Source organism: Macrosteles quadrilineatus, unplaced genomic scaffold, assembly GCF_028750875.1.
Source record: "Macrosteles quadrilineatus isolate MER2022 unplaced genomic scaffold, UCM_ALF_1.0 Scaffold_8__2_contigs__length_117827958, whole genome shotgun sequence".
Classification (NCBI taxonomy): domain Eukaryota; kingdom Metazoa; phylum Arthropoda; class Insecta; order Hemiptera; family Cicadellidae; genus Macrosteles; species Macrosteles quadrilineatus.
Window position 1 is genome coordinate 107,135,136 of NW_026542601.1, and position 24,135 is coordinate 107,159,270.

Consider the following 24,135-nt stretch of genomic DNA (forward strand, 5'->3'; position numbering starts at 1 on the left):
GTTCCATATTTGGAATTAAAGATCAGTCACTGTGATTTTTCAACTTATATTTTACTATGAATTGTTATTTCGTATCTTTTTGGAAAATAATCACGGTAGTTTTGTCCTTTTTCATTTAGTCCTATTCCAAACAAGTAAGATTTAATTGATCTTGTTTTTCCAAGGTTGTCACCAAATCAATCAACCATACCAAATCACCTTATGATATTTAAATTCACAATTATGTTTTACAATGCAGTAAAATAAATACAATTTAATACTTCTCTTATTTATAATTTATTGTAGGCCTACTATATGAATTAAAATCATGAATACAGGTATGTTCTTCAGTAAAATTTCAAACCGTTAACAAAAATTGAAAACTCATCGCTTTTCAGAGGCGAATACTGTAATAGCAATAATACGGTCACTAGACTTGAAATACGGGCTCAATCGGTCCAGCGGATGTTGTAATGAAGTTGTAAATCGTGATAAGGCATTTGAGAGGCCGATGCCAAACAAACGAGTGATTTAGATGTTAGTACACGCTTAATTGTCTTTGACTAAACAAAAAAATATTTTAAAATTAATAAATTAATAAGTAACATGAGACACTAAATAAATGTGTTTAGTTTTATAACTAGAGTTCTACCTGTGGTCGAAAACTCGATTAAAAGTATGTATGCGAACTTCTCCATTTTCATCCCACAAATAAAACATGTGATTGGAATTTCTTCAATTTGTTTTGATTTCCAATTAAACATTGTCGTTATTTCATCGCCAACATGGCAAAGGTCCATGTTAATTTTTAAAAATTTTAAACAAATTTTTTGTGCTTATTATTGAGCCTATTCTAATTTACAAAGGGATTCTGCACATCTACTGCCAAATACTTTTCTAACAGTAGGCGTAAATTTTTCCTGCGATTCACAGGAGTTGGGAAGAAATGTTTTCAATAAGCATGCTCATCTATATAAATATAGAACTAGCCCCGTGTTAAATAGCCATAAGAAAAGTTGAATATCCAATTTTCATTCCAATTAACATAAATATTCTCAAAAGACAAATAAAACCTGCAAATACAGGACTGATAACTTTTATTCTGGTACAGTTCGCGTTTATTCGGTCTAGTAGTATGGTCAAGTTATAAGTTTTGCAAAAGTTTTTAAATATATGAAATTATTGGATAATAAAATGCAACAAATATATTAATCATCTTTATTTACAGCCAATCACTAAAACTAAGTTTCAAGAACATTAAGTGTTTGAACACAGTAAAAACACCCTTGAACGCTTACCTACACAAAATACCAGGGTTCTCTGAACCTATGAGATCTCTGACAGTTTACACAAGCTTTACAGGTTAGTTCAAAGACTTGATGATCAAAGACAAACTTGATTCTCAGTAAATGTGTTTGTTTAAGCAAGCAAACACTGATACCTCATCGTGAGGGTTGGTGTTTCCCAGCTCATCACACATAAATGTGTTCATATTAAACACATTACTCTCAGTAATCGCTCATCCAATACTTTCACACTAATTTATCTTTCCATGCAAAACTGATTTTCAACTAGTCCCATGTACCTTATCATTTCATAACAGGCTATTTCATTATAAATTTATGTCTTTTATGTTCAAATATTGTGTCTTATTTACAAATTGGGTAAGCATTACATGCTGAATATTGATAATAAAAACTATAATTATTGATACTTAGTCGAAAAGAAGTGGTCCCAACGTTGTAGTTAGAACGTAATTAAATTGTTTGTTATCATGTATCTATAGCCTCCTTCTGTACAAGGCTGTGGTGTTGGTGTGTGGGAACGTCGCACAGGCCTCCATATTGTCATGATAATAACAGGAATAACAAACGTGTAAACATTGCGGAGAAGCTCCATCACGAATTAGTGCAACAGTCGTCGGTTGGACGGATCTGCGGTGTTGCCACTTGTGTCTCGCCACGGCCTTGTATTGAGGAGGCAATGCTATATGTAATTCCTCATGTATAAATGATATGATTAACATGTTAAAGTGGTTATGACCACATTAATTTTACTCATAGATCAAAAGTTACGACTCATATATTTAATTATAGAAATATTTTATCGTTGAGAATACTGTGGACTAAAATAGTCCAATACAGTAGAGCCCCCGCTGTATTATCTGGCTTGTTATCGGTCACGGCTAAGTTGTTGACAACTTTGGGCAATTAATTATAACTTTACTACGCAAAGATTAGTATCACTTAATTGTTTTCTATATACAAACTTGTGCATGCACATTTTAAAGTTATAATCTACAAAATAATGTTCTATGCTTTAATGCTATGTTAAATAAATATCACAATGGTGAAAACAGTTTTTGCCATTAAATTAATTTTGTATATGACACTTTGGTATGTTTATAGTTGTAGTTGTAAAGTTGTAGTACATTTGGTTGTAGTTTTGATTAATTTTGACAACAAACCAAATTATTTTCTTAGTTACTCCAAAGAGAACCTGATTTAATTAAAAAGGGGACAAATAAAATTTTATTTTTAACTACTGTATGTAAACGTTAACGGGTAGTGAGCCACTTAAGGTCATTTTGGTCTTTAAGGGGGAGTAATAATGCCCTGACATCAATATTTAACCTGAAGTAATGTGTTATAACGGTTTCAGGCTAAAAATCATCGTTCTAGAATGCAAATTAGAGATACGAAAATAATATACATAATAATTAATTAATTAAAAGTCTATAAAATAAACCATACTTTGCCATGAGTTTTTGAATAGTATTCAAAGTAGAAAGTAAGGTAAAGCAGTCCAAAAAAGTGTAGCTTGGACGAATCGTGGCGAATGATGCAGAAAGATTGATTAGGACGCAAGGGAGATTGGTTTAACTTCGTCATCTAATCAGTACGAACTGAATTGTTCACTAGAATAGTCAGCAGTTTGTGTCAATATAAGATGTCTAAATTGAAACCCTTTAACTACCGGTACTGTAAATGTTATATACTGTTGGTAAATAATAGCAATAATCTACATTTGCTCTTCTAATGGATTTTTTTCTATTTTGAAGATTAAAACACTTTCATGTTTCGTTCATATGATACCTTTATAAATAACCCCGCCGCAGCAAACCTGCAGACGAAACGAATGCCCATTTGCCTGATTTTATTTTAACATAAATCTATTAAAATAACTTTAGCTACCTATGGAGCTAAAGCTACCTATAACTATGGAGGTAAGTGAGAAGCGAATGTTACAATGAGACCTATGGTAATATACTATATGATTTTGTTCCTCAAGGGAAATTCGCTCAAATATTTATTTTCAATCCTACTCAAATTCTCAATATTGATTTCTCAAGTTAAAGGATGGCTTTAAGAATTCATGAAATTGCAAACTTTTAATCGATAACCACGGTCTTCATTCTGGATACAATAATCACATTTATCACCAAACCAGTGACGTAAACCAATTAGGATGCAAGGCACGCGCGAGAGCCAGAATTGGTTTTTAGCGAACCGTTTTGTAGCTGACGTTGTTCGGTGATAACGCAGATTTGTAACTTTTGCAGGATGTTGTTTTCTAATGTTCCAAATTAAATGTTAAAAACTTAACGACACTTTTTGTTACGACAGTTAACTATAGTGAGAACGTAATATCAGTAAAATTCGTTATTCCATTGATAACAATTGTTATAGACTTGTTTTATAAGGCTTACAATTATTATAGTGAATAACATATAGTAATTTACCAAAAATAGGTAGCCCTAACCAACAATTGTTTTCAAATTTGTTGATGTTCTAAGTATTTGATATGCAATTTCACACAAATACATAGTAAATAAAAAGAAATGTTGAACATTTGTAAAACAAAACAAACGGAATAGAATTACGTTGAAGTCATAAGTCATTACACCTGTCACTCAGCTGTATCTGATTTGCATCGTAGCTTGTCCAGCGCCAGTCCAATCATATTTACAATGTCAAACTTGTGGATTGGATTAGTATTTTTAGCTTTAGGTTTTCTACAGTGTTGTCCTTTTTTGTATTGAAATTTATGTGGTATATACGGTAATTTACTATTAGGGAGAAAAACATAATTTATCATAACCTAATAAATAATGGTAAGGTAAAATACATTTTTAAAAATATTTGAACATTTATTATATTAAATAACTCCTCAAAGCTAGATTAGCTTAGTAGCCAAACAGCATGGGTAGGCATGGCAAATACCTCTAGTTTGATTTGTCTATTCTGGCTATTGTCTACTTAGAATGTTGTCATTCGTCATTGTAATAAAAATTTATGAATAACGAAGCAATCTAACAAATTGTCAATGTTGGATGGTATAAATAATCGCAGTTTTTCTATTCTAGACCTGTTTTTTACAAATAAATTAGAAAGTATGATATTGGAAAACCTGAAAAAATACATGGGTAATAATAAAAAAAAAACTAAAACGTTAAATAACAGTTAATAAACAAATTTATGAAAAACTTAGCAACAAATTTCATAGTAATAAAGCTTAACCTAGGCTTCTTTGCAATATTGTTTTACATTTTTAAATCTATTCTCATTGGTCAGTGTTATTCTTTATATAATTATGTGAAAGTTACAACAAATACATAAGCAAGAAATACTATTAGCAATTCAGTAATGTAGAGCACTTAAGGAAGGAACTATCGATTAGGTTGCTGTGTTAAGGTGTTATGTATTGATGAGAAAATTACAGTCATTATAAGAGAATATATTTTATATTTTCACTGATCAGGACGATAATACCAAACGCGGTCATAACCTCACACGACTAGGTACTAGATAAGCAACGTGACAATCAAACCAACATATGAACACATCCCCTGCAGTCTTGTATGATCAGGGGCAACTAAAGATGAAGTATCTTTTAGCTTTTCCAAATAGCCCTGTAAAATTATCTTCACCTCCTGTTCTAGTCTACAAATGCTTTGTAAAGTATGCCGTAGTAGTTTGGGCCTACTTGGTTGATACCACCAATCGCCATTTACAGCGTTCGCATGTTTGTTAGAAAATGTTAGTATCTGTATCAACAACATATTTACCGAAATTAAATATATTAGTATACGCCTAAAGTATTAAGCTAGATTTTGAATGTAAATTTCAGCACATTATTGCGATAATATGTTCAGAAATATTACTTAGTGAAACACATTCTTGTCCGAAGTTTTAACAGGCTTTCCTTTCTGCTATCAAAGTAAATAGACCCTAATGTACCTTGCTCTAGAGAGGAGGGTCTTTCATTTTACGCTCTGTTATTTTTATGGTGTCATGTTCATACAAATGATACAAACTTATCTTATGCCGTACAAAAGCTAAAATATTTTTCGAGACTTATTTTCTACTTCTACATCCCTTAACAAACATGTAGGGATAAACGTTTTAGTCCGTATACTAGTTGCAGGTTGATTTACACTATACACAGCTTCAAAGATTCCAGGTATGATGAAATCGTAATCGTTATACTGCTCAATAAACTAAAACCTAGGATGATTAAAAAATAATACATTAAAACCTTCAGATTTATATAACATCATATTATAAATGTAGTTTTGGAATGAATATTCAATAATAATATTCATTTTTTACCTTCACTGATAAAAAGCTATCTAAAGGCTGGAAAACCTATTTTTTATTGTATAACAGTCTCTAAGATTCAGACAGGATATAGTTTGAGAAATGATTTAGAATTGAAAATGATGGAGGAAATTGAAACAAAAATATTTGGAAAAAGGAAAAGTTTTAGTATTCTTACACTTTTGGACTTTAACAACTGGGTAACCAGCCATTTAAAACATAAAGCAACTTTTGCAAGAAACACTCCTAATTCCATCTTAGGTTGTTCGGTGAAATCTATATGACCATTATAAACTGTAAAAATTATAAAAAAATAAAACTATAAATAGCTTGACAATGACAACACTTAGTGTTGAAAAATAGTACTGTTATGACATTAGTATGGCTTATTGAACCCTCTTGTAAAGTATAAGTATTTTGTATAGTCTGTTTTACATTTTAGACTTATTTTAATGTTTGAAAAAACAATAATACGTTTACTATAGGGGCAGTACAATGTATAACTTCACCATAAATTACTACATACCTAAATTTAAGTTTAGTAGGCCTATAGTTTGAACCAAAACAACAAACTTCGAAACATTGATAACTTAAATAAAATGAAAAGTGATAGAAAGAGTTGGTCAAAATGTGATATTGTTTACATACACAAATGTATGTAAATATAGCTTTGTATTTCACTGCTAGTTTGCAATTATGAGCTATAAATTGTGTAGCAGTGTAAAGAAATATTGGTGACTTTCCGATGAAAACAGTCCCTCTACCAAATCAAGCACAGCTGCGGGCGATCTGTTAAAGGATTTCTGTCTCTCAAAAACAATATTTTCTTCTCGTGAAAGTGTAAATTCTTTCATGGAACAATCTATTGTGCTTAATTCATCACGTTGCTCATGTTTATCTTTTTGATTCAATTACTATATTTGTCTCCTTATTAATTACGAATTCGTGAAAAATGAGTATTAAGTAGTTATAACATTATTGCAGCTTAATGTCAAATGAATCTAGGATAAACAAAATCTGTGGTTTGACCTACTAGCTATGAAAACGGGTGTAAGGATATTTGCGATTTAGATTTTTTATTGGTTCCAGCTTATCTAAATATATAAAAGGCAAAGCCCTCACTGACTGACTCACTCACTCACTCACTCACTCATCACTAATTCTCCCACTTCCCATTTACCTAGAAGGCTGAAATTTGGTACACCGATTCTTTAGGCATTAAATAGGAAAACTAAGTTGTTTTTATTCTGATCGGACTCTCGGGCTCCGCCCCAGTGGCTCTAGAGTTTCCCATGTTAACCTTATGGTTATGATTTTTCATATTTAAATGTAATTAATGAATCTTATCAGCTGTTTCAATTAAACAAGTTGGTTCTGTTCTATGATGTTCAATAGCATTAAAGTTACAATGATTACCAACAGGGTGGAGCTCTATTTTTTTTATTTATTTTATTTATGACAACAGCTAATTCGCAACCAAAAGGTGAGTGAGCGTAGCGAACGAACTTCAACCTGAAGGCGAGTTAGCGTAGCGAACGAGCTAATCTGAAGGCAAGTGAGCGCAGCGAACGAGCTCCAAAACCTAAAGGTGAGTGAGCGTAGCGAACGAACTTCAACCAGGACGTGATTGAGCCATGCAAACGAGCTCATCTTGAAAATTAAGAAGTTAAACGGGGCAAAGCCCGCGGGTACAGCTTGTTTACTGTATATAATTTAAATTTTGTTATGGCTTATAGTACCATTCAACCTCATATTTAATTTTAATACCTTTAGACAACTTATACCCAAACCTTTTTTATATAAAAAATCTACAAATTTAAAACATTCGGCTAATATTTTTACTGGCCATTTTAAAACAATTAATTCCTGGTACACACTTGAGAACTGTGAACAAACAAAGCCTTTCCTAGCTTATCTGTATACAATACAAATACATATTTCTTTTAACGTTTCAAACTTCTTTAAATTAAAAAGCTAAACAATTGAATTAAAATTCTTTAAAATTAAAATTTACAATTGCTAAACTTTTCTAGAAACTTTAAAAAACTTTACTTTAATTATTAACATTTATTGTTCAAATGGCCAAATTTAACTCTTTTAAATAAATTCTAAAAGATTAAAATGGTGCATTTTATGTTTACATATTTTACTAATCTAAAGCTAAGTTTAAATATTTAATAAGCAAACATCTATGATCTTTCTTGTTATTACAATAATTAGCAGAGAATTGAAATAACATCAAAAATAAAATAAACTTACTACTTATTGAGTAGGTTGCTAATAAAATTCATCCTAGGTCTGGACACTGTACATTTACACTCTTGAACTGACAATCCCACATGGAAGCAGCTCCCTTATAAAACATATCTCAGTTCTGGATCCTTCTACCCCTACTCGGGCCAGCACTTGCACTGGACCAGGCGATAAGGAAGTTTCCAAAGCTTTCTTATCAAGATGTCTTTCTACTGCAGGCTACTCCTGTCTATTGTCAATATAAAACTTTAATTTCAAATCTTTACATAAAAATTATTTCTAAAATTTATATTTAAAACTAAACCATGTTACAGAGTCAAAATAAAAGATTATCATGTAAAAAGGGAGTTGAAAGCTCAATAATGCTTTCATGTCACCAGATGAAGTTTCGACCGCAAGCAGATCAAATAGTCGAGGGGAAGTTAGATCACCTGTCTCATTCCCATGTCGTGAACAAGTTTTTGTCAGACGACAGGCACTTCCAGGCATTTTTGCGTGGAATATGGAAGGCTTCCAGCTCGAACTGTACGTACTGTTCTGGCATTGTAGACATGGTTGAGCGCACCTTCTTTTGTGACATGTGGCAATTTCACCGACCCACTTTGATATCTGAGATCGGCGTCCACATCACTCCCGACAACATTGCTGCAGCTATGCACCTAGAACTGTGTCAAGCAGTTCGCCGAAGCCATACTTCGGACTTAGAAGGTCAATTTCGATCGGCCTTAACCTAAAAAATAAAAAAAATAAAAATAAAGTCCTAGTGGCATAAGACCTAGTCTGAAGAGGCTAGTGTCCTATGATATCGGGATTATTTAGCCATCCATTTTAGGTATTGAAACTCTCTGTGAGCTTAAACTCATTTTAACCTCATTCCCACAAAAAAGTAACACCGAAAATAGCTCAATTTGCAGTATTTTATAAGGAAAGCTCAGTGAAAACTAATACAGACAATGGAGCTCCAGGGAAATCAATTCAACTATCCGCCTGTTCCAAGTGCTCGTCTCCTAAGCGCAGAAGCATTTTACACATTACAAGAAGGTTGCTTTTCCATTAACCTGGAGTTAGGTTTATAGACGCCTTCATCTTAAAAAGTTCTGAAGTGTTCGTGTTTTTGGTCTGTATCGAATTCACAACATTTATTACCATATGTTACAAATAACAAGATTGTTTACTTTTGTTGTAAGTTTTTACTTGATTAAAGTCAAGTTTCGTTTTACCAAGTTGTGCTTTTTAATTGTATTAATACACGTCGAGTTCAACTTTATCGGCTTTTTGAAGTAAATAAAATGTTCTGAATATATGAAAAATTCCACAGCATAGCGATGATATTTATACATTTATGTTTATACTGTCAGATATTTATATGTGTACGTAAATTTTTTTTTGTATAATACCAACACTGAATTCATGGTTAAACTGATGTATGGATTAAGTAAATATTAAAATTAAAAAGAGTTTTTAATAGAATATTATGAAGTTGTAATGTTTTATTTACTATAAATTAAGTCATCATGAAAATAATCAATAAACAATGTGTGGAATACAACTCAAAACACATTTTTAGTTGAAAAATAATAATCAATATGCGTTTTCAATCTTGCTTTATTTTATCAACCCATTACACTAATCGTTTTAGTGTTTAGACGAATGAACTATAGTTAATAGCCTTGATACCTATTTTACAGTAATATTTCACAGCTTTATATTATTTCGTTATAATTTTTTATAACGATAATTAAGAATAACGTAATAATTCGTTTGCCATACCAGTTAAAACCTCGAATCATAGAGGTAGGCTTTTAAATAACAATACAATCAAACAATACTAATAATCCCTAATATATTTTTTCCTTATGTATTGTTTTCAGGTAGCTTTAATCAGTGGGTTATTAAGTATCTTAATCAATGAACCAAGATTAGTTGTAGATTAACAGAAACATATCGTAACAATCATACAGTTCGCTCATAGCTTACCACAGAATTTAAATAAAAATATGCCTATTATGAAACAATAAACAGTATGGTAAAATCTGTATGGATATAATAATATAATTTTTTTTTAAAGGCTAGCAGCGAAGGGGACTTCTATTTTTAAGAAAACATAATGCGTCCATGAAAGTAGAACATTCAACTTTTTAATTCTATGAAGCAGATATTTGAGAACCGCATTGGAATATATACAATGAATGTAATTAGTATAAACTCTTGTTTGAAACAATCAAACAAACAAAAAATACGAATGTTTAGTGGTATATTATTGACGTCACGTTATTATCATTTATATGTCGTTCAGTAAAAAAATATGAATTACAAATAAACTCATTGATTTTCAAACAGAGCCGATTACTGTAATAGCAATAATACGGTCACTAGACTTGAAATACGGTGTTAATCGGTCTAGCGGATGTTGTAATGAAGTTGTAAATCGTGATAAGGCATTTGAGAGGTTCATGTCAAACAAACGAGCGATTTTGTACGTTGTTCCTTGAATTTTTCATTTTGAATAAATAAAACATCGTTAATATTTTGTATATACTATTAATAAAATATTTTACATTAATTAACATTATGAATGTTAATGACTCCAATCGTAACTCGTCAACTACCAGTGAAATCACCTGTACAATGTTAAACTATAAAAAAAATATATATATATATTTAGCTTTTACAGTTGCTATATAATTTCAAATATTTTTAAATTTACTTTCGTAAACATTGTTACAATTTAATAAATATAATATAGCCTACAGTAAGTGTGAAACGACAAGAAATAAGCCCATCACATAAAAAATGTAAAATGTATCGTAATAAAATATATTTACGTTAGTTGTATGGAATAGCTATGTATACAATGCCTTCCACTTTAACTGCAGTTTTTTAACACACCCTACGCATTTTAAAAATAAATAGCATAAGAATTGTCTAAAACAATGATCTAATCAATTCCAAACCAGCTTTTCAGGTTCGTTCTAATAACGGATCAAAGACAAACTTGATTCTCAGTAAATGTGTTTGTTTAAGCAAGCAAACACTGATACCTCATCCTAAGGGTTGGTGTTTCCCAGCTCAACACACATAAATGTGTTCATATTAAACACATTACCCATCGTAATTGCTTACTAAATACCTCAACACTTTTAGTCGTTTAAAAGTAAAACAAAGTTTTTAATTTTTCGCTTGGTTTTCATCCATATACATAAATATTGACATTTTACTATATATTACAGCTTTTCCCCTTTTTAACGGGATTAGGTGTTGTATACACAATATAGATTAGGTTACCTACTATATTTATTTACTAGCGGAGTACCCGTCGTTCGTACGGGGTTGGCATATAAGTATAAACGCTTATTGCAGTTATAGGAGAGGACATGTTTTAAGAAAATTTTGATTCATAGGGTATCCAATAGTGTAGCACACAGCCCTAATGTTCTACCACTCCACCTAAACCATGGGAAAAAGTAAAGTTCTCATTGTGTACCACAACTTTTTGTTGCTTGTTGGTTCAAATTAGCTGTGGTCATAAATGCAAAAAACAAAATAGTGCTGCACCCTGTTGGTAAGCCTTATAAATTTTTAATGCTATTTAATATCATATAACCAACTTGTGCAGTTGAAACGGCTGACCAAATTCCTTAATTTCTTTAAATATGAATAGGCTACTCATAAGATTAACATGCAAATTGATATTATCAATCAATATTTATTTTTAAATATCTCACCTCAAATTTTTAAAGCCCACGGGGCAGAGCCCTAGGACAATATCGAAGCGGGAATAGTTCTATATGTATCCTCGGAACTGTAGCTTCATTTGTGTGCAATTTGAGCCCAGTCGGTTCAGTAGTTTTTGGGATTATCTCATACAAACAAATACACGGACACCACATCTTCCTTATAATAGTATGGATTCTATTATACTACACGCATTTGCTTAAACGTGTTGCATATATTTTAATTCAACAATCAACATTGGCAAATTTTTCATACATACTTGTCTAATTTGAGATTCAAATTTATCCTGTTTTGGCCGTAAATAATTTACACATTTTCAATTGTGTTTGTTGTTTAAAGGTTTCCTTACGAGTAACGGTTTAGAAAACTGTAAAACCAGTGATGTAGTTGGGTGGTTCAGTAACATTATAAACACATTATTGGTAGATTATGGACGCATCAGGATCTTTAATGTCGCTTCACCGCAAATTGTGACGTTAACATCGGTAAAGCAGTACATAATAGGAGTGGTGTATTATTACCGTACCCCGTTTCTGACAAATGTTTATTGTTGTACCAGTTTGGGACGGTCAAAGACCTGTCAAACGATTGAATCTACTCGGATACGTTCGACGACGCGGAACACACTTTCTTCCGCTGTCCGCAGCGGTAAAGATCCCTAGCAATCAATAATTATGACTGCTATAGGTTGACACAGTCATCCTGATGATGATCCTTGATGGTCCTTGCAAGAACAGTTGAGCCTGTGTGTTACAGTTATTTAGAATAAGAATAAGAATAACGTAACGTTGAGCGTTTTCTCCTCACATTGACCGTGATAGGGTTAGGAGATAAAGGAACTGTGATATTTAACAGTGCGACCTCGGAGTGCCTTGTCGTTGTAGCTTGAACAAGTAAGTGAAACAAACCATGGTGTGGGTAGATTAGTAAAGTTGAACAATACGAGTCTGTACAACTGAATTTACAGGTGTTGAATGTACAGGTCGGTCACGATTGTAAGTATAAGCATTTTTCTTCTTCTCCCTAAAAAGTTAGTAAATATTTAGTGTTTAGAAATTCATAGCATATCTGCTGAATTTGAAAAACTTTTTAAAATGTTACTTTAAAAGTATAATATATAGTACACTTGTTTATACTTTTTCCCTTTATAATAACTAACACTATTTGGTATTGCTTTGAACTCCAAATTATACCTTATTAAACATAAACAATTCTTAATCATTAATTACTATAATTATATTCTTTGAATATTTTATTTAATACTCAATTTAGAAATCATTAGATTTGGTTCATTATATAGGTTTTACATTATGATAATAGGATAGAATTAAGAAATTAGAAATTAGAAATTAGAAATTAGAATTAGAAATAAGTTGATTAATGAACAAATACATTTTGATTCCAGTTGTACTTATAAAAATGTATTGGCCGGTGCTTCCGGTAGCCAATAGGGTATAAGTAGGGACGCCATTCAAGATTCTTGTCATTCGCCTATTGGGTCTGATGATGATTGGAGTGTCCAATCGAAATCGATCACCACTTACCATCGTTTTTGTATATTTACCGTCTTGTGAGTAACAGTATAAGCGTAAATATATGTTTTAAGTGTTATAAGACGTTTCTTTTATTTACTTTCCGTAAATTTAATAACACGTACAATGCTGATCAAGAAGTTATTTGATAATAGGATGTCAAAGAGTCAACCATATGTAAATTAACAAAGTATGTCCAGAAAGTTATTAATGTACAGATTTATTTTATATTTTCTCATACTATATTAAAAATTGATTGGATTGGATTCAAAGTAAATGAAATAAATATAAGATTACAGTTAATATATCAGCTAAATTTTACATCCAAACTGTTATTTTTTATGATTTATCCCTTAGCCAAAAACCGTTGGAAAAACGGTCACAGCTTATGAACTACAATCCTGCAAGCTATCATGTAACATAAATTTGCAATTAATTAAATATTTCACATAAGATTATTTTGAAATTAAAAAAGTGGTGAAATTATAACATTTTATATGAAAATTCATATCAACACTCGGATAGCTTTACGTAATATTTTCTGTCAACCTAATAAAATATATGATATAGCTAAAGTACAAATGAAATACTATTACCTTAATATCTTTATTTTAACAAAATATTTTAGTATTTTTGTTAGCTACAAAAGCTTCAAACAAAATTTTAACCACAGCACTCAAACTGCATCTTTTTGCAAATTTGAGTAGGATAGACCACACATGATAGACCACACATAGTTAAATGTTTCTAAAACTACACATCTTGAGTAAGACGTACGATAAAACTATATACATAAACAGTTTACAAAGTTTTGCCCCTGCTGTGATATCTCGCTTGTTATCAGTCAGGACTAAGTTGTTGACAACTTTGGGCAATTAATTATAACTTTACCACCCAGAGATTAGGATCTTTTAATTGTTTCTCACCTCTGCCACACTTTTAACACACACGTAGATTTTTCTGCAACATTATCTTCTACATTTTGATAATTCTGTTTAATATTTATCACAATTAACTTTTTATGTTATATTACCTTTGACGTTTAGGCAAAAAAAAATACTTTTTTATTTTATCCTTGTTAGCAGGTTAAGGGCTTAAGTGCAACATTATTTGATGTTACTAAAGGGGATCAGGTTAACAGTAAAAGTATGTTTTGCGTTTCCCAATTTGTCTACTGGTGTCAATAAAACATGATCAACAGAATGTTGTCCTTCCTATACTTACAACAAAAATACATCTATAAACGATATATTTATGTGAACTTACGATTGAATTTCAATTTTTTTACCTTATATGCATGTTTTACTTTTATATAGTTCAGATATAAGTAGTTTTGTTAACATTGTAAGTTGTTGAGAGTTATTGAATTAAAATATATTTGACGAGTATTTAATGTTTTAATTTAGTTTAAACGTTTTCTACCATTTTCGGCACTAATTTTTGGGGTGCAAGGAGCTTCTCTTACCATTAAATAATTTAAATACCATTGCGCATTTACTTCTCTATCTAACCTAACCTAATAAAAATGTTTATATTAGACTAAGTTAAATATAATTACAGTCCTGGATCAAAGAAAAAAAGGACAGTTTTTGTTAAAATCCTACGAGAGTTCGGTACGTAAATAACATGACTCGTGGATTTATACCTTTCCGGTGTTCAGCCTTTCTAGACTACCAAACTGCTCATTGAACCAAGGACTGTGTATTCATGACGACAATGTTAAGGCAATTCTCACACTACTTTGTAAAAAGAAGCATTAGCTATAGTAAAAATCAAACGTGAAATTGTAAAGAATAGTGTTTCTTTAAATTTACTATAGGGATGGAAAATATAATATTTGTTTTTAAACTTACTTCTACCTAGATAATTCAATAGTCTGGGTACAGTGTGTGTTTTCACTTATAAAATATATAATAAAATCCACACTGCAAAATATAAAAACCTATTTAATAAGAATTTAATAACATATTACTGTATCTTTTGAGCAATAATGAGCAAAGGGATATTATCGGAATTTTTATCAGTAATTTTAGTAAAGTAACGGTACAAGAAACCTTTAGCTTGAGCGAGAATTGGGAGCGATGCAGAAAGATTGATTAGGACGCAAGGGAGATTGGTTTAAGTTCGTCATCCAATCAGCAGCGACTGGATTGTTCAGCAGAATAGTCAGCAGTTTGTGTCAATATAGGACCTTCAAACCAACCCGTTATATGTGAGATTCCAAAAAGAATAGCTGTACCCTATATCATTCAACTATAATTATTTTATAATTAACTGTGGATATATTTTTTTCTTCATTAGTTGATGTGATATGCTAAAAACTACTATTTATTTAGGTGAACTCTAAAAACCTACTCTTAGTGATGATTTAGAATAATTGCGTAAAAAAATGGGGACGGAAAACACGTTTCATGCCACTAATGTGTATTACAACCCTATAAACACTTTAGATTTTTTGCATTTTTATGTTTGTTGTATTATTTTCTGGCATTCTAATTTACATTATATTAACTTTCGAGTTTTCTGGTTACCCAAAACGTATGGCTAGAAAAAAGTATTTAATACATATTTGTGGCATAACGTTTAAAATATTAGACTCGTTAAAAATACAAATGGGAATAATGCATATTTAAATATTGAAGAAAAACCAACCTAAACAAAATATTTGTTTCCCTTTTTAGGTGTTTAATTGTTAATTTATTTGGCATTGACATTAAATAAATATAAGGTTTAGTGATAAATTGAACAATTCACGTTTATTAATCGTATCAGGTCTTAAAGTTCCAGCCAAGTATTCTGTTTGTTAAGAAGAATATTAACAGAAAAATTCTGCACAAAATTTGATGAAAATTTGCAATGACAAGAATTAATGTTGTCTTCGTTATGACAAGCTCAATTTTAAAACATAAATTATTCTTTGATATCCAAAAAATAAACCACCGTTATCAATTGAGGGTGGTAATATAATTTAAACTTAAAGTAAAACTGTGTAAAGGAATTAGGCTTTTAGTTTACCTAGGCTCATCTTCTGTTACTAATTATGATACAATTCGCATTTTCACACTTAAAAATTACTCAATGAACCTTAAAAAAGTGTTGTGTTGTTACATAAAGTGCAGCTTAGGTTTATGCTAGTTAGTTGAATCCCTAAAATTATTTTAGGTGTTAGTGACTTACAACCTTTGTGAAATATGAAAAAAGTTTGATTAATTTAAAGTAAAGACATATCGTACTGGTTAAATAACATCACTATTGTTATCATAGTCAAGTAAAACAACCTATTTCTGAAAATATATTGTACAAAATTTATTAAACTTTTGAAACACGAATATTTTCCCGTGTAGTAGTGAATTTTAGTGCATAATTTCACTGTGATTATCACTTAACTGTATTTAATGTTATGCATGTGTATACAGCATATAAACGCAAGCTCAGAGACGGCTCTAGGGAAATCATAGAGAGTCTTCGTCAACGATGCGTATCTATTGTTAGAGGAAAGCCTTTCATGCCACTAATGTGTATTACAGTTCCTACACTTCAGCTAATGTATACAATGTGTACTAGGTAAATTTATATTACATTTTAATAAGTGGCATGATAGCATGTTTGCTGGCCTAAATAAATGAATGAATAGTACTGTTTTAGAGATTAAAATATTATTAATATTTATCTAAACTGTTTATAATAAAATATAATAAAATTATAATAAAAAGACAATTGCATTTTTATTTTATGTTCAATTGCTTCATTTTCTATTCATGCATGTAAGGAATTAAAATATTGTACCTCTATAATGCCAAACTCGAATTATATAATATCTTAAAAAGATAAGTGTAAGGTTGTGATTTAGAGATATTTAGAATAATTGCAACATTTTACAAATACAAAAAACATTATTTAAAATTAAGGTTGTAAAACTGGAAAATGTATAAAAAATGTGAATATTTACAACATTGACAATGGTATTCCTGACAACCTTCTAACAACAATTTGAAACACGGTAAAAAGTTTTACTTTGTGAGTTTTGAAAAGTTTTCAAACTTATTAACATTTCCCAAGTCACCACCCTTTTTGCTATCAAGAATATTTCATATCAAAACCTGACACAGATTGTATTCATTGTTGCATTAAGAATTATTTTTATAATTTTATTCATGATGAATGTTCTTCAGTATAAATAAAAAATTAGTTTATAATTATGAATCAAGCTAATGGCAACTAATAACCTGAAAAATATGTTTAAACACAACACTGAGCAGAAAATTAAATCTATTTATAATTATAATAAACTTGAAATTGACAGCGGATGGATGAGCGGTTGTGTGCATCAGTTTTATTTAGTTTATTAGTTTAATCCAAATGTGATTCAATCTATAGTACAAACACTTTGGAGTATAATTAAATAAAATTATTAAAATAAGTTTCATGAATACTTCAGTTAGTTTTAATTTGTTAATAGTGTTCTTTTCTATCCACGTATTTACATACATGTGACAATATTCATCTTACATAACAATTATATAACATTAAAAAAGTACGAGCTTGTTTGTTAATGTTTTAAATTCTTGTTAAGTTTGTAATAATGAAATATTATGCATTAGTTATTGATGAGGAGTTGTTGATTTTAGCGAATTTCCCTATAGGGAAGTAGCTATTACCGTAGGTGGCACGGTAAGACCTAGACCCGGGACCGATTTACTTTTTCATTTTGATGTCCCCAGAGGCCAAAAACACTATTCGTTCAAATTTTTATATATGTATATATATAGACATATATATATATATATATATATATATATATACGTCCGTGAACACGATAACTTGAGTAATTTTTGTCCGATTTTGATGAAATTTTGTTTAAAGGTGTACAGCGGGATAAACTTGAATGAGTTCGCGAACCAGCACGATCGGACCATGGGAACGGGGCTGTACGGGGGGTTTTATGGGGTAAAAATTGGTTTTTCTCACTTTTGACCCTCAAAACACAAAATTTCCCAATTTCTCTTTAGACCTTTTTAAAGAGCTTAAAAAAACAAATAATTTAGTATATAAAAGTATTTTTGTTCAATTATTAGTAACGAAGAAAATTAAAAAAATTGTAAATTTAAAATTCCCATGTTATTCTTATGGAGAATATTGTCAAATGTTGTAGTTTGCTTGTTTATGAATATATTTTGATCAAACTTGGCAAATTTATTTATTTTGTACTAAGCTATCAATATTTTACTCAAAAACACACTTTATTAGTTTCCTTGTAGCAGCAAACCTAGGTACTCTTTAAACCTAATGTTATTAAAATATATTTAACTGAAAATCAATTCAGACAAATGGAAATTCGCTTAGTCGGCAGGTTTGCTGCGGCGGGGGTATTTATGGTTACTTAGGTATTTATTTTATATATAAATAAAGATAATAATTGTCTTTATGGATACCTAATAACAATCTAAAACATAAAGCAAAATATTTTTACAATTAGTATAACTACGATTTATTTTATTGAAATTTAGCTGTATGATTGCATTTAATTATTGTAAATTAGGGTGAATACCAAATTTTGAATTCGTACGGTCTAGGACGCTTTGGTAGACCTTCTAGTTTTAGGGAAATGATACTTGCGATGGGCAGGTCACGTTATTGGACACGTCTAGACATAACTTTCCGATAACCTTATTTCAGGCCTAATAGATCGAATAATTGTTCCTACTCAGTATTATTCTGATAACTGAACACCTGTAAGAAATTAACATGTTGAAACATTGATCATGTTTAAGTAAAACATTTTTATAACAAAAAAGGTTAGTGTGTCAAAAGTTTAGCATTACAAAATTCCATACCTTTACTTTTAGCTTTCAAGCTGCAATCATATGTTACAATATATGTGACAGTATAAAGAAATATTGATACATTTCACGATGAAAACTTCCACCAGTAAATCAAGGACAGCTGCAGGCGATCTGTTAGGGGTTTCCTTCTCTCAAAAACATTTTCTTCTCGTCAAACTGCAAATTCTTAAATGAAAAAATATCTGTTAAAATATTACTTTCAGTAAATATTACAGTTAAATCTTTTTGTTAATTTATGTTTATTTTCATGAATGTTGTAGCAGAGCTCATTGTGAGACCTAGTTCCGAGACCCTGTGACCTTTTCGATATGATGTTAACGGAGGCCAATAATATCAATACAAATTAATATACATATATGTGTGTCTGTTTGCTCAATAATTCAAGTCTGTTTAATATCAACCTTGATTCTGTATATTAAACTTGTAAACGTATGTGTGAACGTGTATTTGAAATAGTGACGGGAAAAACCCATTATTGGAATATGAGAACGAGGTTTTTATGGGGTTTTATGTTGGTCAGAATTTGTTTTCCTGATTCAGGTTTAGAAGTAAAATAATTATAATGATAACACTGACTGTTGTAGGACAAATGTTATTCTAAAATGCCAAATTGTTTAATGTTTTACAAGCATGATTAACTGTAATTAATAATTAGTAATCGATTATTAAATACACCAATGTAAACATTTGGCATTAATTTTAATACTAATGAAATACAATAATCATTACTAAACTAATTGGCTAGTATTAGTAACCTTCCTTCAAACAATACCCCATCAATTTCTACTGATACTTGCCGAGATATATTAAATAAAACAGTTCCCTACAGTTTGTCGTGGAAATAATCACAACATAAAAGCACCTCAAGTGCCCTGAGGGAAACAACCAATAGAGACAGTTTTGAGACCATCTGTTTCCATTGAATGTCTTTTGCCGTTTCAAATAGCCTCTCTACCACAACCCGCTTTCGTGTGGAAATATAGTGTGTATGTGTTACCCACAAATGGGTGTTATTGTTTTAAATGTCCTTCAAAATGTGTTACATGATTCGTACAGATTCTTTTAGGTGTTTTGCACTATACACACTATTATTTTGGATGAAAAATGGTCGTGGAAGATTGCTATTGTTTAGAACATATGTAAGATGGCAATACGTGTACCTTTGAAGTTATTGGCTTACGTTATTAGATTATTGAAATTCATACAATTAAAAGTTATTATATTACCACCGAACCGTTTCTAAAATGTTTATATTCTTAGCGAATATCCCACAAATGAAAATATGGAAAATATGATAAGTAAGGGAATATTATCGTTAGTCTCATGGTAGGATCTGGACCCGGAACCGACTTTTTTCCTACATTGAGGTCAATTGGGGCCAAGAACACTATAATTTCAATTGTATATTTATTTTCATAGAATAATATTAGCACGATAACTCAAGAAAAAAATATACAATTAAAGGAATTTCATATAAACGTGTAAACCTACATAAAAATCTAAACAATTTTCGAGTCATTATGATATAAAAATGTAAAAGGACTTTTTGGTGGTTTCAATATGGTAATTTGAACCCAAAAACATTACAATTTCCAGTTTCTTTCTATTTATTCTAAAAAGGAAAAAAACTGAGTAATCGTAAATGAAAAAATACTGAAAATTTGAAATTGCAATGTTATTCTTATAGAGAATAAGTTAACTGGTAAGTTTTCTTGTTTATGGCCATATTTTGATCAAATTTGGAAATTGTATTTACTTCATACAAAAGTAATAGGTAATAATATTTTACTTATAAAAACCTGTTACTTTGTTCTCTGTAGCAGCAAAACTAGGTACTCGTTAAACGAACGTTATTTAAATAGGGAATTATTATGACTTTTCTAAGGAAATATTTTTGAGAAAATCAATCAAGCAAATGGGAATTTACCTATTCTGCAGGATTGCTGCAGTGGGGATCTTTTTAACTTAGACTTTTACCAAACAACATCTATACCTCCTTAGCCTGTAATCCTATTTAATCCAGCAATGTCGTTCTTGAATACTGTACTTTGCAATTACACTTATTAAATTGAACCAACAGCATTCAACTCAAGGCAAACTATTCATAAGTAATTATAGACCAATTACAACAATTATGGAGTATAATTCCTAGTGTCAACTGTAACATGCAGCCTAGAAACCACAAGGAAACCTCATAAGGGACATTGTGGCAGGCGATATTACACAGATTAGAATGGTTCCGGTCTACAAAGTACTGCAAGCATTCATATTACTTGGGATATTCAAATCATATATATGATGTTTGTATGTTTCATAAACAGGTTTTCTATTTTTTAATATAATTCAATTTTAAATATATCCATGCACTCTGATAGTTTATGACGTATTGAATTGTATAATTTAGATCAAAACATTTTATTCTGTATATTAGGAATTGGTATAAAATAATACTTGATGTCTATTCCTTAGTAGAGTTGATTTTTAACCGATTCAAGTTATTGTGAAAGGTTCATAATAAATACTTATTTGTAGATTGGTTGAAAATTGATTTGTCATATGTCCATTAGCACGATAACTCAAGCAAAAATGATCCGATTTTGAAGAAAATTGGTACAAACATGTATTCGAACGAGTCCAATTAGCATGATGGGAATACATGAAGATGCATTTAAAGAGAGTTTTATGTGGTAAAAATGTGTTTTCCATTTTTGACCTTAAAAAATGTTTAGAGCTTAAGAAATTAATATATTAAATACATGAAAAAGTTTTTGTAAATCAACAAAAATTAAGGAAAATGTCTTTTTAAACTAAAAATTTAAAATTCCAATGATATTTTTATGAAGAATAAATAAATTTATATATTCTTCTTGTTAATGGAATGAATAATTCGCAAAATGTGTTTATATCATACTAGGCTATCACAATTTCTTTAATGAACACACCTTATTTAACCTCTTTGTATCAGTATACCTAATTTCTCATTATAGTTAATGGTATTAAAACAATAATAAATCTGTAATTTTAGGGGATTGTGTTTGTGAAACAAACAATCAGGTAAATGGAAATTTGCTTAGTTTGTTGGTTTTTTGTGGTTGGGGTATCTTATGTTTACTAAATTCTTGGTAATAATGTTGTAAAATATTGTGTCAGCATAGACATAAATATTTTAACTCAAGATATCTGGCGTTAAAGAACAACAATTCATTCTGTAATAATGATATACGTTAAAAGAAAGCCTAACATATGATGATTTAGTAGACTCGACAATAAGCAAAACTATAATATCTCAAAAGTATTATTAGTTTGTGAAATCACCAGACATACAAAAAACTACATGTGCGTCTATTGGGTTGCTTTAAAATGGTTTGGTGACCATAACTGATTAGTTTTATTATTTTTCGAAGGTATGGAGGGTAAAAAATTAAAAAAGAGAGTACCAAAGTGTTTAAGGATGAAGAGATTTTGATGTTTTACAAAAAAGATTGATTGATGTGAAAGTAAAACTTTCCGTGATAGCAATGAATTGTTATCTAGAAATTATATAATTTTATTAAATCATTTTAATATAAGTCGTATTATTGTTAAGTGTGCTGAAGATCGAAATCATTATCACCATTGGTTAGAGAAATATGTTTTCTTCATACAAGTATGTCGGTATAGTTTGTATCCTAACCCAGTCAATAGCTATGACGTTTGTCAATTTTTTTATATTATAACCAAGCTCTAATATAATGAACCAATAAAGTCTACTTTAAGAACTTCCTAGCTTTCGGATATTTTCTGTAATTTATTTTGTCTTGGTTTTTAATTTTAAAACTTACAATATGTGGAATACAAGGCAAAATTGAAAATTGTTTACTGTAATAGCAAGGATTATTAACGTTTGCTGTATTGCTGAGCTTTATAGCCCTCCATTACACTGATTTGATTGGGATTCATACAAATGTACTGTTGTTGAAAGCTTTTATACACCCATACATTTCGAAGCTATATTTCACAACCTGATGTGATTTTGAACTAATATCAGTATGTTATTTCAGGTATTTCGTCGACCACACAAAAGAAAAATCCAATAATTACAAAGGTAGGTTGACGAATAGAACAAAAATTTATTAGTAAAACATAGAGACGTAATTTTTTTTATTATTTGTATTTTTTTACGTTTCCTTGAAGATACCGTATGAATTGTAAATGAATAATATCATTGTTTAGCATTGTTGAAACATTATTTGTGATAATCGTAATGTTCCCTACGGGTCCATTAAATACATATGAATATAAGCACAAATGTAAATATATAATACAAACTTTAAAAATATGATGATTTAAATACTTCAGGAAGAAATTATTTAATCAGGTGGTTTTAAATAAATTCAGTGTTTCAGTTCTCAATTAGATAAGATACGGTAATTTCCCGCGCATATTTGTTTCGGAAACTCATTTCTAATATCATTAGAAAGTTACTACAACATGTTTTGTCCGTTTTCATGCATCAAAGATCATATTAAAACTCATAAATCACAGTATATCGTAGGAAAAGTGTTTATTATTTTGATCATCAAAACTACAAATTATAAAATTAACTTGAAAACCCCATTGCTTTTCAAACAGAGCCGATTACTGTAATAGCAATAATACGGTCACTAGACTTGAAATACGGGTTTAATCGGTCCAGCGGATGTTGTAAATGAAGTTGTAAATCGTGATAAGGCATTTGTGAGGCTGATGTCAAACAAACGAGCGATTTAGATGTTATTACACACCAGATTAAGTTTTTGAAACAAGATATATTTTTAGTAATATTATTCATTTCTTATTAAAAAAAAATACGTTCAAAGCTAAATATTTGTTTTATAGCTATGCAAAATTAATTGAACAACATATCCTAATCTCATGTATATAATATACATCACTAAATCTAGATTTATCAACACCATTGAATGTTTTAGCATAATTAAATCCACCTTACGCTATGTTAATGCATCTATAAAATACCAGAATTCTCCGAACTTGTGAGATCTCTTTTGAGGTTAGTTAAAATACTTGAGGATCAGAGAAAACCTTAAATTATTACTTCTTAGTACATGTGATTACTTAAGTAAGCAAACTAATACCTCATCTTTGTGTTGGTATTTCCCATCTCATGACACTTAAAAAAGTGAATCGTAATACAATTAACCCTTTAATTATCCT

General features: G+C 30.3%; 1 protein-coding gene across 3 annotated transcripts in view; it reads left to right on the top strand.

The window, feature by feature from the left end:
• Positions 1-24,135, top strand: part of LOC128999703 (neuroligin-1-like) — a 231,835-nt gene that overhangs the window by 131,883 nt on the left and 75,817 nt on the right. The window contains exon 3 of one of the 3 annotated variants that reach the window (XM_054426340.1): positions 22,983-23,026. The exons of the other annotated variants lie outside the window; for them this stretch is intronic. The gene's annotated coding sequence lies outside the window, so the exon portion shown is untranslated. The remainder of the gene's footprint in view (positions 1-22,982; positions 23,027-24,135) is intronic. 3 annotated transcript variants of the gene reach the window in all.